The sequence below is a fragment of the Grus americana genome, chromosome 4 (assembly GCF_028858705.1).
Source record: "Grus americana isolate bGruAme1 chromosome 4, bGruAme1.mat, whole genome shotgun sequence".
Classification (NCBI taxonomy): domain Eukaryota; kingdom Metazoa; phylum Chordata; class Aves; order Gruiformes; family Gruidae; genus Grus; species Grus americana.
Genome location: NC_072855.1, coordinates 82,525,054 through 82,546,557, shown reverse-complemented (window position 1 = coordinate 82,546,557; position 21,504 = coordinate 82,525,054). Strand labels below are relative to the sequence as shown.

Below are 21,504 nucleotides of genomic sequence, written 5' to 3'. Positions count from 1 at the left end.
GGATGGCAAAAGCAAATTAATCTAGGCTGATAAAGCATGAGCCTTTAGTTGCCAGATATCTGCTAAAGCCCCAATCTGCAGAGATTTATTCCTGCACTTCATTTCAAGCACACAGCCAGCCTGCCTCCCTCCAACCTGGCACAACTTCACCGCACGCCTGTATAGATTTATTTTCTCAACTGAAACGTAAATAAAGAATTTGCTACCTGCTGCTAACACTTAACATGTACCTGAGGAGCTCATACAGTAACGAATCTTTAATCCAAGTAACACTTAATGCACCCATTCGTATTTCGCCAAAGCAAAACTGAAAGTGGCACCAATCTTTCAAGTGAATGCAAATCACCAGTGTTTCAAAGAGCAAAGTGAACAGAGAGAAGAATCACATGTTCTAGATTATAGCGTGTCTAGAATGTTCTACTTCACCCAGAAACTATTTTTATAGCATGATTCTTTTCATTCCCAAAGATTTTTTTTCATTATCGCACCAAAAAGGCTAGGTTAGTCAGAAAGGCAGGACAAAACTTTGCGGGCAGATAGATGATGTCTCCAGCCGCGGTTTAACTGGGGCTCCTGTGCACTCACTAGCAGCTGCAGATGGGATGTCACTGCTACCTCACCGAAGCATTCGAGGAAGCGTGTCCGGATTGAAAGCTCTGGGGCACAGTATCTCCCCGCTCGCACACCTGACGCGGGCAAGTTCACGGAGCCCAGGACATCTGATTTGAAGCACAGGCTAGATATATTTGTGGAAGTAAGCGGGGTCCTGATATTGCTAGTTTCCCCATAGAGCCAAGAAAGAAATATCACTTCTGTCCTGAAATGCTCGTCTCCCCATTGCTGAAGGGAAGACTTGAAGCGAGAGGAAAATAAATACGAGAAGTGCCCTACACACACTGGGCGGGATGACAGACACCCTAAGATATGCACATCAGATTCAGGAGCCCTCCTGCTCCTTCAGAAAATAAAAGCCTAGTAGGGAACCTAGGGGAGGTTCTTGGCACCCGGAGCATTCCTCAACTCATTGGTGCCTTAAAAGGCTAACGCCCTAACCGACGGCACAGCCGTTTTTCCTTCCACCGCCTCCTCTTCGGGTACCAAAGCGCCGTACTGACACGGGCCCTGCTGCGGGCCGGGTGCCGGCAGCGAGGAATCGCCGAGAAAAGCCCACCGCGGCCGGGCCAGAGACAGCCGCCAGCGGGAGGAGGATGCTCTCGCTGCCGGCCCGGGGTTGCGGCAAACAGCTCTGGCAATTGGACACCTGTAGCTCCGGGACCAGGGAAAGAAATTGATGTTTTATGACTAGGATCTAAAGCAAATTTTATTGGAAGCTTTTATGTTTGTAGGTTTGAGTAGTTTTTATAGAGAGGAGTTCTGAAAACTGCCATAAAATTTTGCCTTGGGGGTTATGATTACATTTGTATCTTTCCCTAACTTATATAAATAAAGACGACAGTTTTTACTGTGGAAGCTTAAAAGGTTAGAGTGGTATTTGGTCTGTGATGAACCTTTTATAGATATGATGTTGTAAGAATTTATTCTTAAATATCAATAAAAAAATACAGCTTTACATTTCTTGATAAAGCAACGGTGATTAGAAAAAGAGCTGTCGAAGAGGTGGAGGCATCGCTAGTGGCTTCCTTCCTGCTAAAATAATGCTTCATTACATTTCTGTTCACTGGAAACTATTAACTAATTCCCATTCCATCAGAGGAGAAACATTCTTTCTAAGGACAATACTTTGTGGCGTCCCAATATTTGACGTGAGATTCACCTCACGCCTGATTTTTGTGGCGAGTCGATACAACCGCCCTTCATGAAGGACTGGCACCTCAGAGACACCTTTAAATTGTGCTTTACACTTCTGTGAAGCGGAAGTGAGAAACGATACCCGTTTGGTTTTTTTTTTTTTTACACAGCACATACCAGGGTAAAAACATGGAAGGACTCCATGCCTTTGGCCCCATTACAGTGTTTTTATTAAGAGATCGGCTTACCGAAACGCTCCCAACACAGCCGGCATCCTACCAGCCCGCCTCTGGGGCCTCTAACAGTGGATGAAGAGGGTGGGCTCAAAGTTTCTCCTGTATCACAAGGATGCCCCGTTCCTCACAGGAGGGAGTAGTCTTGTTGAAAGGGAAGAAGTCGTCAGGCTCTGCAGAGCTCGATGCCTCCCCGGTCCCTCCGAAAAGCCACCAGGTGCTCTGCTTCTAATGGCTCCTGGCATACCTTTTCCTGCAATCCTCCCCCCTCTCTCTCGTGCCCCTCTCCCCACAGACACAAGCGTGCCCATAACTAACTCCTCTCCAAAGTTCAGCAGTGACAGGACTGCAAAAGCTAATACTCCCAGTTCCAGGAGCACTCTGTGCTGGTTAAAATGGGCGCTGCAACTTGTCTCAGGGGAGCGAGGCAAACTACAGTGGCGGGGCTCTTGATCAGGATTAGTACACTTATTTTGCAAACATGGAACAGATTGTTGGTAAAGCGAACACTTGAATGCTGGAAACGAGAACTATTGAACACGCTCTCTCTCCTCAACCACAACAGGATTTTAAATTTCAGTAAAAAACGGTGATAATCTTATTTGTTGCAGATAGGATGGCTAATTAGGGAGGAAAACTCCCTCAAAGCGTTCAGCCTAAGCAGCTCTCAGCCTGCGCGCGGCGTGAGGCACAGCGGGGCTCCGAGCGCTGCACTAGCACAGGCGCGCCCCGCCGCTGCCTTCCAGGGAAAGCGTGCCCATTAAACCCTGCCTAAGGCCTTCACGGGTTACATGGTCTTGACCGCGCACCTGAACGAAGCCTTTTGCCCACAAACATGGTAACTGAAAACAAACTGGACACCTTCATTCAAAAATTGCACGTATTAAGACAAGTATTCACAGTGACTTAGTGCTCTGCATAATTGGCAATAGATACAAAGTAAAATGAAAGTTACAGTATCTGAAAAAAACCCCAGTACATCAAAATCACACAGTGAGACAGGAAAAAAGTTGCTTTATTTTTTTTTTTTTTTTTTTTAAAATCTCCTTCTTTCTTACCTGAATTTCCTCAGTCGAATGCTGCTCAAAACAGAATCGCGCACATGTTCTGGCCATCGGAAAAAACTGGATTTCACAGAACGCCATTTGGAATCATAATATTTGCATCTGTTGGCAGTACTTTATTCAGGGTTCGCGTGGGTTTTTTCCTAACTACCTCTTCACCTGACACAAAGTTCCCTGTTAAGTAAGATGTGAATGTCGCTTACCTTACAATCCTCATCTCCTGTTTCGTCTCACGTCTGTAGGCAGGGGTGGTCGTTTCCTGGCCGCGATGGTCACCGGAGATACAGCCGTACCGCAGCTTCCAACGCAGAGAGGAGAGCCGGTCCACGAGGCGCCGCAACAGCCCTGCAAAATATACGCGTTGGGTCAAACCAGACCCCCGTAAAATGCTCAAACATTTCAAGATCAGAAATTTGCCACTCCTTGAGAAACATAACTGTACTCAAACCTTTTGTACAAAATAGAATAATGAATTTCGGGCCACTGCGGGCAGCGTGAGAACTCTCTTTTCACGATTCCAGCAGCGTCCCTCCTTTTACCGCCGCCTCCCCGTCCCTTGTGCCACATTCTCCCAGGACGGAAGCCCTTGAAAAGGGAGCCCATCCACTGCTGCGTCTTGCCAGAGCGCCTGTTCTCAGTGGGCCTCCAGGCGCTATGCTAATACAGCTAATAAATAACAGGACATGTTATGACCGGTGCCTGGCTTTCAAGCAATCAATTAACAGCCATGTTCTACAAAACACTTCAACGTATGTCCAAGCCCCACTGATACTCCAAGTTAAACAGTTGCTGAAGCACTTGGTCAAATAATAAAGATTCTGCAAAAACTTTATTGTAGTCACATCCATAAGTGGGCTTAACAGAGAAAGCCCAGGGGACAGGTACCCTTTAGATACTATCGCACAGCCACCTGGAACGTCGGTTACTTTACAGCAGTTAAAAATTAAAGAGACTTTATTATAACAAATTCATCAGTATTTTTTCGTCTTTCCCTCAGGAGGAACCCAGGTCTTACTCAAGCTGAGATACCCATATCTAGTTTAAAAACTGTTGCCTGGGAGGAGTAAGAAGCCACAGGCAGCCATTACAGCTTCCTCCTCACAGCGGCTCCTTCCCGCTCCTTCCGATGCCAGGAGTTACTTCGAACAAGACATTCTTGTTTCTAAACCTTACGTTTATCCAACCAGCTAACAGCCACAGTAGCACGGGCATTCAGGGTGACAATCACCGCACACACAGCAAGTGATGACAAGCAAATGCTGGCATCTAAAAGCGCCTGAGAATTAATATGACTGAAAACTATTTGCATCAAGTATTACCTGGGGAATTAGGGATAGATATTTTTGTTAAGAACCTCATCTGTCTTCAGTATTTCTGGGTGAAGGAAAAAAGTTTAAATCGTCACGTAATTTATTTGTTATGAATTTTCTCTTTAGGTCTTGCTACAGTTATAAACACCTAATTGTTTGAACATCAGGCTTAAAAATGTCACTGACAAGGACACAAAGTTTCATCCCAGGTCAAAGTAACATGAAAAAGAAACTTAGTCCTCATAATTCAAGGTTTTTTTTACTGTTGTTTTAAACAGGAGCCAGTTGGTATAACTTTGGTTATAAGAAATCCAATTATAACGAAGCATTTGTGGGATGTTCCTGACAAAGAAGGATTTTGTCAGGATTGCTTTTGCAGTCCGCTATTTTCTAACCATCTCGAAGCAGAGGCAGGCATGCGGAGAGGACAGGGGGAGAGAGCGAGTACTAAAGCAAAAACCTCGGCCCCTGCATCTGAAAACATTCCTTTCAAAAGCAAGGCTGAAATGAAGCATCAGTCACAGAAAACCAAGCAGGAGTGGTTTCACTTTCCTTCCACAACAAAGCCCAATCACACCTCGAACACCGGAAGAACCCACACTCGCCCTCCTCCCGTTCAATTCAGCCTATTCCAAGAATGGCGCCAAACCAGTATCAAACTCGTCTGCGCGCAGATGAGGCAGGGGACCCACCTAGGCCTCATCTCGGAGCGCTCCTGCTCGTGTGCCACCCCTAACCCGAGCGGCCCCACGGACAAAGCCTTCGGAGACGGTGAAGCACGACAAGTCTGGGCCGTGGGGTCCCCGGGGCTGGAAATCGCCGCCCGGAACTGTGGCACTGTGCTAAGCAGCTGTCTGTGGCGGGAGAAGTCATTTTGGCTTGTCCTCGCCCGAGGACTCCTCCGCAGTACCGCAGTCTGCGCCCATACGACAGCCGACAGCGGGAAATGCCGCCTTGCCCTTGACACCAAAACTCAAGACTCAAAGCTCTACTGGAGGCTGACAATCAGCTATTCCAATAAACTCCTGTAGGTACCCTGAACAGCATATTTTACATATATTGACTGGGCTCAAAGGACTACAGCAGCTAAATATTGCCCAAGGGTAAACAGAGTTTCAGAGACAGCGGAATATTGCCGGCAGCTGGAGGCCGAAGGCAATATGCACAATCAAAGGAGCTATCGTTACCTTAGGCCATTTTACTGCTGCTGTCTCCAGGGACAGCCACTGCTTGTTTATCGTCCTTAAAAGTGTTCCTCTGGATGCCGAAGACTTCCTGCGCACAAGGGCTTTGTATATAAACACCACACGTCTGCAGGAAACTTTCCACCGTGGCAGCCTTCTGAGGTGGCGCAGCGCGAGCGGCTGCCCTGGGACTCGGTACCAGAACTCGCACCCGCAGAGGCGCAGACCACGCTGCAGGCCCGGACGCTTTGTCAGAGACGGAGCCACAGCACCTGACACGCCACTGAACGGGAAGGGACGCAACAGGGCACGCAAAGTTTCTATCTGGGGTCCGGATTAAGTCGGCAAGTAAGAAACGCCACGGCACGGTAACACGGCTGCGGCCATCTGGGGACGGCAACGTTGTGGCCGCTTGGCTTATTTGTTGGCACTTGAGACGCCTCCCACCCCCAATACACGACTCTTAACGAGCACATCAGTGCAGTTATTTTATTTCATCATTTTTAACTGAACAATACAGAATTATTCTTTATCCCATAAGCCAAAAGGTTTTTCCAGGAATGCTAACCAAATCTTCCCAATTCGATTACGTAGGCCACGTGCTCCTGAAGCACCGGCCCGTTCCTCTTCCCACGCATTACCACACGTAGAGCAGAGGAAGCTACGGAGAAGGGCAAATCTTAATGCCGGCAGGCAAACTTTAATACCGATGGTGTATTCTCTCAGTTTATTACACTTTTCGATAAAGCCTGACCGCTAAAGCGGTCAGTAACCTTCACAACCCAGCTGTACGTGAACCCCAGCCGGCATTTTCCATCGCGCTGCCTGCGAACGCCAAACCTCCACGTACGCTCTTAATGGCAGAAAACCGATTCGCGTTTTGCTGCAGATGCATTATAGGCACTGCATCCTCCAGCTAGCAAAAGGGCTGTTTTAGTTAACCTTTAGGATTTCCTCATTAAACTGAGTAGCTGTCACTTTGTTTTTTTTTTTTTTTTAAAATTCCTGCCTTTGAATTGACTGTTTGGTGACAAAGAGCTAAAAGCAGATTTACTATGTGGCATAGAAACCACAGTCCAAAAAAAGTCAATTTTTACAGGCGTACTTGTTATTTATTGTTTTTATTAGGTCACTCTTGATTAGTGTTGTCACTTAAAAAAAAAAAAAAAAGGCAAAATAATTAGGATAATGACTGGAGGAATGTCCCGGAGGAGTTCAGGGGTCCAAGGAGCCCCCAAACTCCTTTGCTTCCTTACCACCATCCCTGCTTCACTTCAGAGTTATTTTCCTCCTCGTCATCAGACGCATCACGCGCACGCTGGGGGTATAAAACGGCTACGGGGGCACGACCACGCAGCAGAGACCGCTCTACACGCGGCAAACGGCTGGCATCCCGGCAAGAGCTGCAGGGCCTGTGCATCCACCGGCCCGGCCGCTGGGCTCTCTGGGTCTCGCCCCCTCACACGGGGTGTGCAGACAGGATGATGAAAGCTTCAGGGAGGAATTTTGGCCAGCGTGTATCTTTTTACTATTGTTACAGGGTGGCATCTCCAAAGAGCAAGGAGAGGGTGCCAAGTTTATTACTACCCAAGTTTTATAATTTACAACCTGCACAACTGAAGGCTGAAAACGCAGCAATTTTGCAGGGTAATTCTGGGAAGTAACCATCCTGCAGCACCAATTATTAAAACCACTTGCACACATTAAAGCTATAAAGATTAAAAATATAGCACACTTTTCATTAAATATGAATGAAATCATGTAATATGTATTATATACCAGTGCAACAGCCAGCCACATGTGCTTCAGCACAACCCTGCGGAAGAACTGCAAACCCCAAGTCCCAAATCAGCATGCATTTTGTCAAAGCCTAGGAACAAGTTTGTCATGCAAAATAAACACAGATGTTCCAAGCACCGACTGTAGCTTTCGGGCGACAGTGAGGAAAAGAAAGCGCTTTAGGAAAATATGCCTCTCAGTGCAAGTCTACCGGCTCTGCACATACTGTACTTCAGCATCAGCTGTGGCTAGAGATGAGTCATTTAAAGGACATATCCTGTTGTTGTTTTTCATTTGGTTTGCTGTTTATTGTATTTTTTCCTCAATACTCTGGCTGGAAACCTATTTAAATGGCTCCCCGTGCTGACGCGCCTGGCACGCTTTGGTGACACAGGCACTCTTTTGCATGTTGCTCGCTAAATCTGCTTCATGTTTCAGAAAGGCTAAAGTTTATTACCACCTCAGGCCTTGCTTGGCTTTTTTATTGCAATTGTTTTCCTCTCTTCCCTCATTCTGTTCCCCTGAGAAATGAATCATTTTCTATTGCGCCACGCACAGGAACATCTTTCAGCTTTTCCAACTACCGCGTACAATTCCCTGCAACACTGCTGAGGTACACATACACCTGTAAGCAAGTATGCGCCCCTACAACGCGTGCGCTCACACACACGATGGCATCTCTCAACTTTAAGCCCAGTTTTGATATTTTTCTAGATAAAAGTATAGTCAGTGTTTCCTGGTAGAGCTAATATCAACTGAAGCTATGGGGAAAAAAGTTAGGATTCTGCCTTTAAATGACATTTTTTTTTTTTTAACATAAGCCGCTGTAGTCGTAATGAGCAATAAAATCGGCTGACTTAGGCGTTGAACGTAAAATTACTTAGCCTTACGCAAGAAAGGCGGTCAGGCTACAAGAGACACTAAGCGGAGATCCAGTTTCTCAGCTCGATGAGAAGGTCAGAAACACGTTTTTCTCAAACACGAAGTCACCCCGGATTCTGATGCACCAGAAGGTAAACGCACAAGGCACGAGTCCCACCCGCTTGGCCATTTCACCGAGCCGAAGGCAGGCTTTTTCCTCCAAAAATTCAACACGCACTGAAACCAGTTCAAGGCCAAGGGGCTCATTCTTCTGGAGGATGAAGATGATAGTCCTCCATAATACATCCCCGTACTGTCTACAACCCTGCTGAGATCAGTCCCTTGACTGATGCTCTGCTGACCCTTTCCTTCCCTTGACTTCAGTTCAGCATGCAGTGCTGGGAACCTCACCGACCAGAAGCTGGGGCACATTTGTGCCTTCTGTCGCCATCTTCAGCCAAGGAGCACGGGAAGGGACCCAACATCCTCATCTGCCCTGGCTTGATTCGACAGAGAAGGTCCACGCTGCACGATCAAAATCGGTAACGAGGTTTCCGTGCTCTTCTGACTCACTGCAAGACACTTGCAAACGGCTGCAGAGAAACTGGTATTTGGGTGTACCAAAAGGAGAAAATGGTACCTGACGTGACTCGGAGGTACTCGTTCATCGAAACTGACTACATACTTGATTTAGAGGATATACATGCAGAAAACGGTGAATAAAACTATTGCAAAATTAAGCTAAGATCATCCTGCACTGAAAATACTCTTCAGGGATTAGGATCAAAGCGTTAGGTTCAGAAACCAATCAAGAAAACCCACAACCCTACTGAACTCCAAAGAAACTTTGAGCACCTGCCCAAGCTCTGATGGAATTACAGTCTTCAGTCTTGGTTAGGGTCCCAAGTCGGTAACACGTCAGGCAAACGACGACCTCACATACACGCCAAGCTCAACATCTTCGTCAACATCCTCATGCTTAAAGGCCCGACAGCACAACCGCAGGGGTGAGCAACGCTCTGAAAGCCCTGGCAGGGCCGCTACGCTGCTCTCAGGCACGTTACAACAATGTAATTTAATTCCGCTCCCTACCCTTAATAAGCTTGTCTAGCATATGCAAGGGTACGCCGGTGAAACTGTCTGCACAAGGGAGGTTTTTCTTCCTATTTTAGTTACGCCACAGCTTCAGCCTTGACAAGGACCGACGGACGTGAAAAAAGGGAAACAAACCACCTACTGTAGATCTTACCCGACTAACCTAGACTAAGCAACAGAGCTTGAATTTCTAGTATATGGAGTAGTGAATTTGCCTGGAAATCCACAGACGAGGGAAGGAGAAACAAAGAAAAGTTCATCGAGTAACTTCAAAAACATAAATGGGTGCAGGAAACCTGGGATTTACTGCAAAGATTTACTACGAATAGAGTAAGAGGTTAAATTTGTCAAGTAAATTACTCGCAGAATAGTCTTCTCCCAGCCCTAGCTAGCGGTAGTGAGCCTGAGACAATGGATAATTCATTACCCGGGCATCTCTGTCTGAGCAGGGCAACACAAGTCATTTGGCGTCTGTAGACCTAATTAGGTGTCATTAAACAGACCGATGCTCGTTTGCCTGCTGCACGACCGAGAAGGCAATTTGTTTGCGTGATGCAGTTGCAAAGGTGGGGAAAGCGTTAAAATCTGCTTTAACTTTGTGTAACCTGGGGTGGGAGTCGGGGGGATTCAACACGGGAGACAGGTTTTTAGCCCCCTACGCCGCTCGTGTGACGAGCGCAAGCGCGTGCAGCTTCCTATGTTCAGTTTGCTGTTGAAAGCAGCAGGCCCCACACGAAATGCACCAAAGCGGTGGAAATCTGGAGGGAAGGAAGCATAAAATCCCAACATCTGGAAAAAACCCCTCCTTAATGAGGTATTTTACACCTTTCTGTGTTTTATGCGCTGCTGCTCGTTACAAGAGACGAGCGTAAGCCAGAGCCCAGGGAGGTCAAGGTAACGTTCCTAGAGAGTCATTCGGGTGCTTCAACACAGGTGTCGGGCGCCTCTCCGCGCAGCCCAGAGGCACCCAAACGGAACGGGATGCTCAGCACCTACCTTCCGGTGCCTGAATTACTCCCAGGGTGGTTTCAGCGGGCTCCGGCTGTAGCTCCCCATGGCCTCTGTAGTTAATAAACACCCTACTGCAAGACCAAAATAGGAGAGAGACTCGCAACACCTCTTGCTTCTGTTTGCGGGCAAATACTTTTTTCCACTGAACATTTCAGCCGGAGCCCTAGAGCGGAAACAACCCAGTGTTTTGAAGCTGCTCCAATACAGGGATTCTGCTCTGATAAGGATATTCTGCTAAATCCAAGGTCTGTTTGTGGTTTGGGGATGTACCCTAAAAAGCATAGAACCAAGTATTTTTGCCCTATCTGAATCGATATCCTGTTTGGTTTTCTTTGTACTTTGAATATTTACCAATGCACCAGAAGAACGGACGTTGCTGTCTCAAGCAGGTACTTCCTTTTTCTATGGGGTGATGTACACGTTTCAGCTATCGCATAAGGAGATTTACCAGGCAGACCCAGTTTTGAATCTGGATGAAGGAACACCACGTGAAGATGCTTCGATAAGCTGCTAAAGCCACAGAGCAGTAAAAGTTTGCAGAATTACCGCTAGCTAAGGGAGCGAGGTGGTATCCCAGCATCAGGGAAGTCCCGTATGCACGTCCATAAAGCTTTAACTCAGTGTCCTTGTTTTTTGCTGGGACAGAGTTAATTTTCACAAGAAGCAGGGAGGGTACACGGCCAGGACAGCTGACCCAAACTAGCCAAAGGGATATTCCGTACCATACGATGCCATGCTCAGCATGTAACTGGGGGTGGGGAGCCGGCCGGGGAGGGGGGGTCACTGCTCAGGGACAGCCACATCGGGTTCTGGGCAGTGAGCAAATTGCATTCTGTATCATCCACCTTGTTTGTTCTAAGTACTGTTGTTGCTGTTTCCCTCTTCCTTTGCTGTCCCAGTAAACCGTCCTTATCCCAAACCACAAGTTTTACCCTTTTCTTCCGATTCTCCTACCCATCCCACCGGGGCAGAGGAGCGAGTGAGCGGCCGCGTAGTGCTCAGCTGCTGGCCGGGGCTAAACCGTGACAGTCAGCCCAGCTATGGCAGTCTTTTCTGAGCTAAGTAAAGTATTGTCTGTACTGTTTTGACTGAAGTCAGCAGTGAAACTGTTACTGGTATAGTTTCATTTACCAATAAAAGAAAAAGTAAACCCAAACATTTTCTTTCCAAAAACTGAACTACATTTACGTTTTCATCGAGACGTCAGTTCAAACATGACCTTGATAGAAATAATAATCAACAGCCCTTAAATACACTTAGGGCAAAACGTAAGGGGGAGGGGAAAGACAGGGAAAGGAATTCAGTTTGCATGTATGCAAAGGAAACAACGTTCATTTCCTACACGAAATCTTCCCTTTTTTTAAATTTATCTCTTGACCGAGCCATATAAAGCAAGATGCCTTCTCTCAGTTCTCTTATCAGACAGGAAGGTACACAGTACCTTACAGACTGCCTGGTCAGTAAAGGCAGGTACGCTTCCGCTACGCTTCCTTAGAAGCTGAAGCAATTTTCTCTTCAACCAAAACTGAACCAGATTATGCTACTCCACAAAAACCACGTGTAGTGGCCGCAGACTGCATTTGTCCTATCGACCCTCGGGTTACCTGCCTATACATCATATTTGTGGTGGTGGTGGCCATTATTCCTTAATAATGGCCGGGGTCCGGGCAAGGCCCTGTAAACGCGTTCAAAAAAGATGGTCCTTGCCATGAAGAACTCTTGGTCTGACATGAGATACGACGACTCTGGTTACTCTACGCCTGCACTGTCCTCCAAACACTATCACTGCTGCTAGCACGAGCATCTTTTGCCATTTGCTACTGACACTGATGCAGATATAAACAAAGTAAAAAGACTAAACATGTCTCAATTTCTCTGTTTTTTACCAACATACTACTGGACCCAACCCCATCCTTGTATTTTCCATATGTTCCTGCCTCACCCAAGACCGCATGACAAAAGCCATCATTGCTTTCTAGTATCTTGTTTTACAGTTTGTGTTTGGTGCATTGTCGCTTCCTTTATTTACCGAAGCTTTACTTAAAGCCTCTCAGGATTTGCAGCTTCAAGCTCTGCAAGATGCTCTTGGCAGTCGTGGCTCCCAAACACCACCACATCTCACCAACTTAGCCCACCGGCATCGTATGGGATCCGTATTAGGCCTGTTTCTCTAGAGAGGGGGATCTGAAGCAAAAAGATGTTACGATGAAAATGCCCCTTACTCCCAAGTACCCAGAATCTGAGATACCAAGAACTCTTCATTTTTTTATATAGCACATCCTAAATTCCAAGCCCGGCTCCCCCTGCATTCAGACCGATTGTAAGCATTCCCGCGGAGCGCACCCAGGGAGCGGTGGGTGTGCTAACGACCTCCTGGAACGAGATGGCCAAGACAGCACTCGCACGAACACCGTACCGTGCGCAGGAACTGGTTCCAGCTCACGGGGAACCCTTTCTTTCCCACGAAGACACTTTATTCCCCACGTGGCAGTCCCCCGACACATCCACTGTGCAGCTTTCACACCCGCGGGCCCTCTCAAAGATCCCTTAATGCCACTGCCCCGAACAAGCTGCTCCGGCACACACACGAGAGCTCTGCCGAGCAGCATCTCGTAAGCATGATGCGCAAGATCAAATTCCAGCAGTTTGGGCAGCCTCCTTTCTGGTAATTTTTACCTATTTAACTTTGCAGGTAAAACCCCTCTGATACGCAGGGGACCGTGAGTTATATAAAACATGAAATATAACGGAATATCGCGTAGCAATATTTCTATCACTGATGTCTCTCCTTTCTTTATTATGGTTAGTATTGTTCAGCTGACAAGAAAAATCTCCCTATAAAAGCATTTTCTAGGCTATTCCGAAGGCTGACGCAACTCTCGTTTTATTAATTAACTATTAATTATAAGGCACTAAGTCATACACGAACTATGAAGTACTCCTTCCAGCTCTTCTCAGACACTAGCACGGCTTGGGCTTACACTTTTGTCGCAAGGACCCAAGATGGTTTTTGTTAAGTTCTGGCCGTTGTGGCCAGGAGTATCTTGGCTTTCGTCTTTCAGGGCAGTTATCGGCTTTCGGGATCACAGCGAACAGCTGCAAAACCCGCCAGAAGGAAGGATAGTTTTCCGTTTGGTTCCTGTGAACCTTCAAGCCTCACTCCAGAGGCCAAGCGGGACTAGGACCAGCTCCCCCCTTAGGGCTGTGGGTTCGTCGCGCTCTGACGTGCAGTCGCCCGAGTTAAGCACAGACCCGGGGACGGCTGCGTCCTCTCCTCTTACGTAATTAAGGCTTTGCCATCAAACCCCTGCAGTGCTCGATTATCCACAATTTTCTACTACAAGCATGCATCGGTCACGCTCTGCACTTGCTTGCATAGGCAATAAGCTTCATCAGGCCAGATTCTCAGCTGGGGCATTCCTCAGTTAATAAACTGAACTCTGTCGAGCTGTTTTACACCAGCTGCTAATGTGGCTTCTTGGTCTTTGTTTTTAATTGCCAGCTAAACATAATCCTACAGATGTGTACTTTGGACTTGCTTCCACTAATCCCTTTAGCTTGGAAACGGCCAACGAAAGGAGAAAAGGCAAGAGCCAGTTCACATTCCCCATCCATGGGTCTGCCGGTCATGTTCTACCGACTCACGGCCCAAGGGGAGGCGCAGTGGCAGGACTTCACCTCACCCGCTCCTTGGGAAAGCCACCCATAAAGTCCAAGCGACCGTTACCAATTTCAGGAGGCACAGGACAGCTTCCATTTTCTCCTGGCAGAGAAAATTGCAGCCAACGGCTTGGTTTTTAGCCAGAACCGTACATATGGATAAAATGGGGTCACCTCCCGTTCTCAGGAATTCAACGTTCATGCACAGCTGATTGAGCTGGACCGATACCAGTGCACGATGCACCAGCTTCGGATCTTTTAAGCTATGTAAGAAACAGAAACGGTAAAGGGAAAAAAACCAGAATGGGATCAGAATAATATTTCTGGTGTTTTGCAGCACTGTCAAGCAGAGAAATTTGGAACCCACAGCGTTAACACGTATAAGCTGCTTCGACAAGGGAATATATACTGTTAAATCTTGGGAGTTATTTAAAATGCCAGTGAGTATAATAGCAGTGCTCTGAAATAACCATTTCATCTGCCTACATTACTCTAAAATTAATGAATAATGAAGCGATGCCCTTCACATTCTCTTCCCTTTCCATTCCAAGATATATTGATCAGATGACATTTATTTAAGTTTGGGATAATGTATTAATTTCAAGATAATTATTCAATATACTTTTGTCACTGTTGATATGCTTCAATGTCATACAGGGGCCAGGGGATGAATAAACTGTTATCTGACATTGCTGGACAGGGTGCTAGAAATAAATGCAATTTTTCTCCTTGAGAATCACTGTCTTAGTTTTTCCTTTTCTTTCCCCCCCCCCTCAGTGCGGCGGGAGCATCGAGGAAGGCGTTCTGATGGAGCGGAGCCAGGCGAGACGGATAAGGGGGGGACGGAGGGAGAGAGAGTACTGTGGGATGAACTGCTCTTGCCTTGTCACTGGGGTCAGCCTGACGCTTAGCAAAGCTGACAGAGCCCATCCTTAGTGGATGCCACTGCAATATTAACACTCATTTGGAGCAGATGTGGCTAAAAGCATGAAACATTGAACAAACAGCTGCCACGGATCCAGTGCCATTGCACGAGCACTTATGTTCTATTAATGCAGTGCGCTCCCGAGGCCGGGAGGGCAGCCTTTATTCCCCTCAGTCCTTTGGCAGATGGGTCAAGCGGCGGCATCGCGCTGATGCGGCACTCGCTCCTTTTGCGGCGTGTCAGGCTGCGCCGCTCGCCGCCCACCCGTCCCCTTCGCACCGCACCGCTCCAACCGTTCATTTTACATAGCAACATCATCTTTGCTCCAGATTTATTCGTACAGAGAAATGAAAACTTTTTTTTTTTTTTTTTTAATCTTCAGTCTTTATATGGTCCTCCACATATCACCACAGGAGACAGACAGCAAAATGGGACAGTAAAGATTCAAAAATCCCGGCTCAGCTTTGGGAGATCTCCAGTGTAAATCTGAAGTAAATCTGTTGACCCACACGGACTTATTTCTGCTGTGACCGAGGGCCAAAACCTCAGCTGTCATGCGTGCGGAGAAGACTAACAATATGAAAACCTGCCCGCAAAGTAACTGGAGAAAGAAGAAACGTGTAGCAAGGCATACCACGGTGTACTCTGCTACCTTAGATTTTAGCTGAACGCTAAAAATTGACACAGGAAGACTACAGGCATATCTCTGGATCCCAAATAAAAGCAGACCACTGACGGAGCTCTCAGTCAACGCGACTTCTTTAAAGCCAGCAGGCACGCAGGTAAGAGTGTATTTGCAGGTTACGAAAAAAAGACACGTTTCTTAAAAATATACCTCCTTGGCAGTAAAAAGCCCCCAACACCACCAGTGACGTGAGCGCTGTGAAGTCTCTGGGCAAGCGAGACGCCCCTCCGTTCAACTCACAGGCACGCACTGTGAACCCTGCCTTGTAACGCCCCCCAAGCTCAACTCTGCCAGTGTAGAAATAAACCTTTTCATGAATTACTCCAGCTCTTTTTAGAGAGGATCCTTTCCCACATCCTCAAGGACTGCAGGGGCTGAGAATAGCTGGTTCCAGAGGCAGAATCGCCGAGAAGATAATCCATTCAGTATCTCCAGAGGAGAAAACAGGACTATATTTGCCCCCTACCTTGCTAAGGCAGTCAGAGATGGGTCAGAGAAAATTTTCTACAGCATTCCTCGTGGCACTGGAGCTTCTCAGGGCTCCTGAGCTAAGATGCCACGTTGCTTGCTAGGAAATCACAGACCACGCGTGCCACCAATTTACCAGTGCCTCGTGATGGGAAGATGAATGACTCCACCTGACAAGGAGAAGGCATGCTGTACGCACCGAGGAGAAGGTTGCTTATGCTGGGCCGAACAACATTACACCACGCCGGGTGCCAAAGGAGAACAGCCGTAACACTGCTCTCAAATAGAAGGTCTGGTTGTTCCAGGTAACTCACCCTACGAGTCATGGGAGCTTCCGGAGTGACCTCTGCTGCAAACAGTGACTCTCCTCTGGGCTTAATAGCACAAGGAGAAGAGCTTGCTGACAGTGCCAGCCTTGCCCTGCTAGTTCTTGCTCTCTCCTCTACCTGGCTCACCTCACGGTGGTACCGTGGTCAGCAGCAGGCTGGGAAGAAGCGTGGAGCTTGCCGCCCTTAAGCGCCCACGTACAGCTGGGTCGCTGGGAGGCGTGCACGTATCCGCGTGCTAACGCAGGCCTCAGCGTTACGTACTGCAGCACCAGTACCTACTAGCACCGTAACGATGTGGACTGTAACGGGTGTTTCCTAGGTGCCACGACAACGATACAGGTGGTCCAATTTGCTCTGGGTCTTCTGCTCTTACATAATTTTGATGCAACAAATGTGCCGCTATTGAAGGTGCTACCTAATGCGCCGCTTCTCAAAAAGAAAATGCTTTGATGGCAGGAGCACGACAGAGAGGAAAGCCTAGCTGAAGGCCACATTAGCGGGTGCACTTACTGACTTAGCAGACTCGTGCTGAACAGCGGCAGGGAGTCACGCTCACAATCAAGGAAAGTGCTGGGGGAAGGAGAAAAAAAAAGTACAGTGTGGCCAAGTGAAGGCCATGGGACTGTGCCAGCAGCCCTGAGGGCTCAAGGAGACTACTAATGACAGCAACTTGAGACTTGTGTGTGCATAACCGGCTCTTATCTAGGTAAGTATCTGGTAATTAATGGGACTAGTCCCCCTACACCACAGGGAGTCTTTGAGGCACACGTGGATAAGGGACTTGGACTTCAACTCAGACCTCCTGCCATGTGCCTGCGCCGTGCCGGAGGAGGGACTCAGGGAGCTGAATTCACTGTACAGAAGGATGCTCCGTAGCAGCTGCTGGCGTTCACATCCTGCACCACCAGAGCTGCAACAGCCCTGTTCCTTCTCTCAGACAGAAACGAAGAAAAATATTAAGGGAATAAACATCACTATTTGGGAGTTAACGTCTTGTGACTTTTACCTTATCAAATCTATGCGACAAATTTCAGTGGGGTGAGCTCACTGCCTTTAAAAAAGTTCTACTGGTGACAGATCTGAAGCTGTGAAAATAAGAACCCAAGTATATATAAGCTGCCAGGCAAGCCAAATTTTCTAACACACCAGGACTGGAGAATTATCACTGCAGATCTCAAAGGCTGACTTGTACGAAAACTACGTAGAAAAGACGACACGAGTCACCTCCTAAGAAACATCGCAGCTCTCGCGTGAGAGGCAGGGTAACGCTGCTGACCCTATCACGTCCATTAGCCAGCAGAGACAGACAGTAGCGCCCTTTTTCCTGGACTGAAAACGCGTGGCTCCAAGGGGACCGTGAACGCTAACGGCCTCCTCAGCACCGCCGCTGAAGCCTGCCTGAAGACCTGCGACAACATGGAGTAGGAGGTCACTAGACAGGAGAAGCATCAGGCTGCTTGAGATTAAGGCCAGCTCCTCACATGAATCCCACCTTCAGGATTTGAGGGTTTTCTAAATTATTTTTTCTGTATTTTAAGATACCCATCTCTTCACCTGTTACTTATCTAAGCTCTCCTGCCACAAATAACTTCAGGTAGTAAAAAGAAGTTGAGCCTGCTGATGTAACACTATTAATGTACCATTAAGTAGCGCAAAGCATCATTAACCAGGAGTCCTATTTGAAAAGGAAAGAGTGTCTCTGGTTTTGTTCTATTTAGGAACTAACTCCTGAAGGGGGCCAAAAGCAAAGAGAGTGAAGAGAGCAAAGAGAGCAAGAGGCGGGGCTAAACCTGTAACTTAGGTGCTATTTCAAGTAGAGCACGGTACCGAGAGGGCAGAAAACAAAAGGACGCCGATAGCTGGGACCCTAATTGCTGTCACCTCTTTGTTTCCGTTCCCTCCGCCTTGCTCGCAGTCACCAACAAGACAATAGCTCTGCCTTTACCGTACAACAGGACCGCATTTCGATACGTGCGGAAAGGACATTTCTGGTGCCTGCAGATTTCTAGCAGCTTAACCGAGATACGTTTGTCATCGTTATTATTTTGCAAGTAAGTCAGGTGCCGTTATTTCCCCACCCAGAACCAGGTATTGGCTATTCAGGCTTTCAAAAGCAAAAGCAGCCACCACGAGTTGTGAGACAAGCTGCAAAGGGGGACACATGACGCAGGTTTCTAACACCGGCGTGCTGCGATGCAATGCAAATTCTCCCTTAGGTGCAGTAAATCACACCTGGCTTTGCAGTCTGTGCTGTTTGCGAGCTGACAGGGACTCTGATTTTCCTCTCCCTCGGTTCACCAAGGGTACCTTCAGTTGTGTCGAACCCTGCCTTTTTACTACCCTTTGATGCCCGCATTTGCGCAAGCTGCAACGGTAGCAAAAAAGCCCCACCCCAAAACAGTGAGGAAAGGATCAATAATACAGGGAAACCTCTTCTCACATGAAGGGAGATGCCACAGAAGCAGAGAAGATGCCGTGGCGCAGCAGGTTACGCTGACACGATGAAAGAGCACTGCCTCCCTCCCTCAGCATCAACCACAGGATACAGCAGCAGCATAACGAAGTGTCATTGCCATCGTTAGCGACGTGACGGACTGTCCTCCGTTAATTCGCCTGGTGGCCAGGTCTGCCCTCCGTTCACCTCCTTCCAAGTTTCAAGCGTGCTCCTAATACTCAGACTTCAAAGAGCATAGTCTATAAATCAAACTGTCAGCAGTTCCTCTTCAAAATGAGCAAAATCGCGTTCTCAAGTTCCCTTTCCTGTGTCTGTCATCGTTCTGCCCAGTACATCAGAAGCTGATATATATATTTGTTATCTCCCTGACAGAATGGAGATGAGTCAGCGTCAGCAACTCCCCAAAGGATCCGAAATTCATACCAGTGACAAGTGGTGTCTTTCCTATTGCCTTGTCATCAATTAGCATAATTCAGAACACTGTATTCCCCCACTCCTGTATGTGTTTCTTAGTTCTTACATGTTCAAAGCTGATAAATAATAACCGGTCAAGAAAGAGGCTAACGAGTTTCTCAAGGTCTCTCTGTCTCTTCACGTGGTGTAGGAAGACCTGAACCACCCTAGCACACCACAAAACCAGCATCTCTAGAAGATACCGCCGAATCACAGGACAGCACACAACCGGGAGGAATCTGGAATTAAATTTTGCGCGCATAACACGAATAAGCCACAACCGATTCCCAGGATGCGCATTAGCTTATGTTCCTTGGAAGAGATGCTCTGAAACCATTTTGGGAAGTATTTGCAAAATGCCTATGTGACTGAGCAAGTCAATGAGAGTTGCATCGTTAGTTCACAAAAAATCTTTTGCAAATGCCACTCTATATATACGTAACCAATTTAAAAACATACTGGGCAGTCAGAGAAATACATACGTGTTCTCCATCTATGATTCACAAACCGTCCCGAGGAAGAGGCCGGGAAACTTGCATCCAGTTTACGCCTTATTTTCATAGGAAACAGACGCTTGCTCCTTAAAGACTTCTGCAGACGTTGCTGCTTTTGTTTCTAGTTTCAGTGACCCATATTGACATCACAAGGAGGTCAGCAGCCGAAAGTAGCCCCTGTACCAACCTCTGCATCTGACAGCGCTCTTCTTCTGATTGGGCTTAAGTGAATTCTGTGCCTCTTACAATACGGTGTGAGATACTAAAATTAACACACCAATAGTTAAGCTACCTGGTCCTTTTGCATCTCCAGACCCTGGGTCGAGGCTTCAATCGATGGGAAAGATGTGAACACAAGCACTTGGTCTTCCACCCACACTCTTCTTCCTCCTGAAATAACACACTCATCTCTCTATCCAGAAACGCAAGGTAACAGAGAACTGCAAAGCCACACCAATTCCAGTCCTCCGACGTGCGCAGAGCAGCTTCGTCCTGGCAAGGGGGGAGAAGGTGAAGGGCACCACGGTGCCCAGGCAGCAGACAGGACTGGCGGGGTGGGACATCCAACAGACAAGGGCGCTCCAAGCACCGGGCAGAGCCCCGAGCTGGGCAAGGCCCAATGCTGCTCTGTCTTCCAGAGCCAGGAGCCACCTTGCACAAAGACCCCTAGACAACAGCACAGGACAGCCGCCCTCCACTGCACTTGGAATACAGGCACTTTTTTTCAGTACTTGTGTTTTCCAGCTAACCAAAAAAATGAAAGCCGTTTGATATTTCCTGGTGAAAAACACAACAGCTAAGCAAGACTGCAAGAACGAAGACCAGGAGTGACTTCTCCTGAGCAGATATTCGCCTCTTGGCAACAACGTCTCAACCACAGCCCTCCTTTTCTTCCTTTCAAATTCCATAGGGAACCCCGCCAACATTTCTGTAGTTGGCTTCAGGTGAAACAGGCAGATTCTTTCATGCATTCCTTTTCAGTGTTTCATTACAAAATCGACAGAAAAAAACACCCCCAAAACAACAGCACCACAACCAAAGCCTACAGTCAAGAGTATGGCTTTCAGATTTGTTTCTTTCAAGGGTTTGTCTTTAGCCTTTGAATAAAGGCAGGAAAATCTCTGTGATAAGCAAGGTTATTCTGATTGCATCTGACAGCTTTAAAGTGCGCCCCTTTCTCCTCAAGAGACTTTGATCCTCTGGCTAACAGGACCGCGTAGCTGCAGAAAATTACCTTGTCATCTGCAACACAGTGTTACAGGCTGGTATTGACAGTGCAAAGTGTCAGTAACCGACGCACAGACCAGCAAGGCTAAATAATTAATAACGCAAACCGGCTCCCCCTTTCCTCTCTCACCAAGCACATGTGGTCCAAGCTGACCACTCACTAGGGTCCTCTGAAGGCAGCTTCTTTGTCTTGCCCTGGCTCAGCACTTACTAAAAAGACATACCAGGACAAAAACAAGGCCATCAATAAAGAGCAGAGATCCGAAAAAGGATGCACGGAAACGTTGCAGAAATTTGCCAGCTACCGTACTCTCCGGCGGGGCACAAAAGAAGCGTCTGTGCTTCCACTTTGAACACAGGCTAAATCAAAGAGAATCCCCCAAGTAAAAGGTCAATGACTAATCCACTGAGCTGTAGCACAGTATATCACTTACTCCGCCTTGTAATAACAACACACGGAGGCACAGGGGGGAAAAAAAGACAGAAAAATCTATCCTGGTAGAAATAACACCTCTGGCCACC

The 21,504-nt window shown here is 47.4% G+C and overlaps 1 long non-coding RNA gene across 1 annotated transcript in view; it reads right to left on the bottom strand.

Moving 5' to 3' along the window:
• LOC129205949 (uncharacterized) overlaps positions 1-21,504 on the bottom strand; it is a 276,829-nt gene that overhangs the window by 89,284 nt on the left and 166,041 nt on the right. The window contains exon 3 of the long non-coding RNA XR_008576931.1: positions 3,250-3,391. This is a non-coding gene — a long non-coding RNA (uncharacterized LOC129205949). The remainder of the gene's footprint in view (positions 1-3,249; positions 3,392-21,504) is intronic.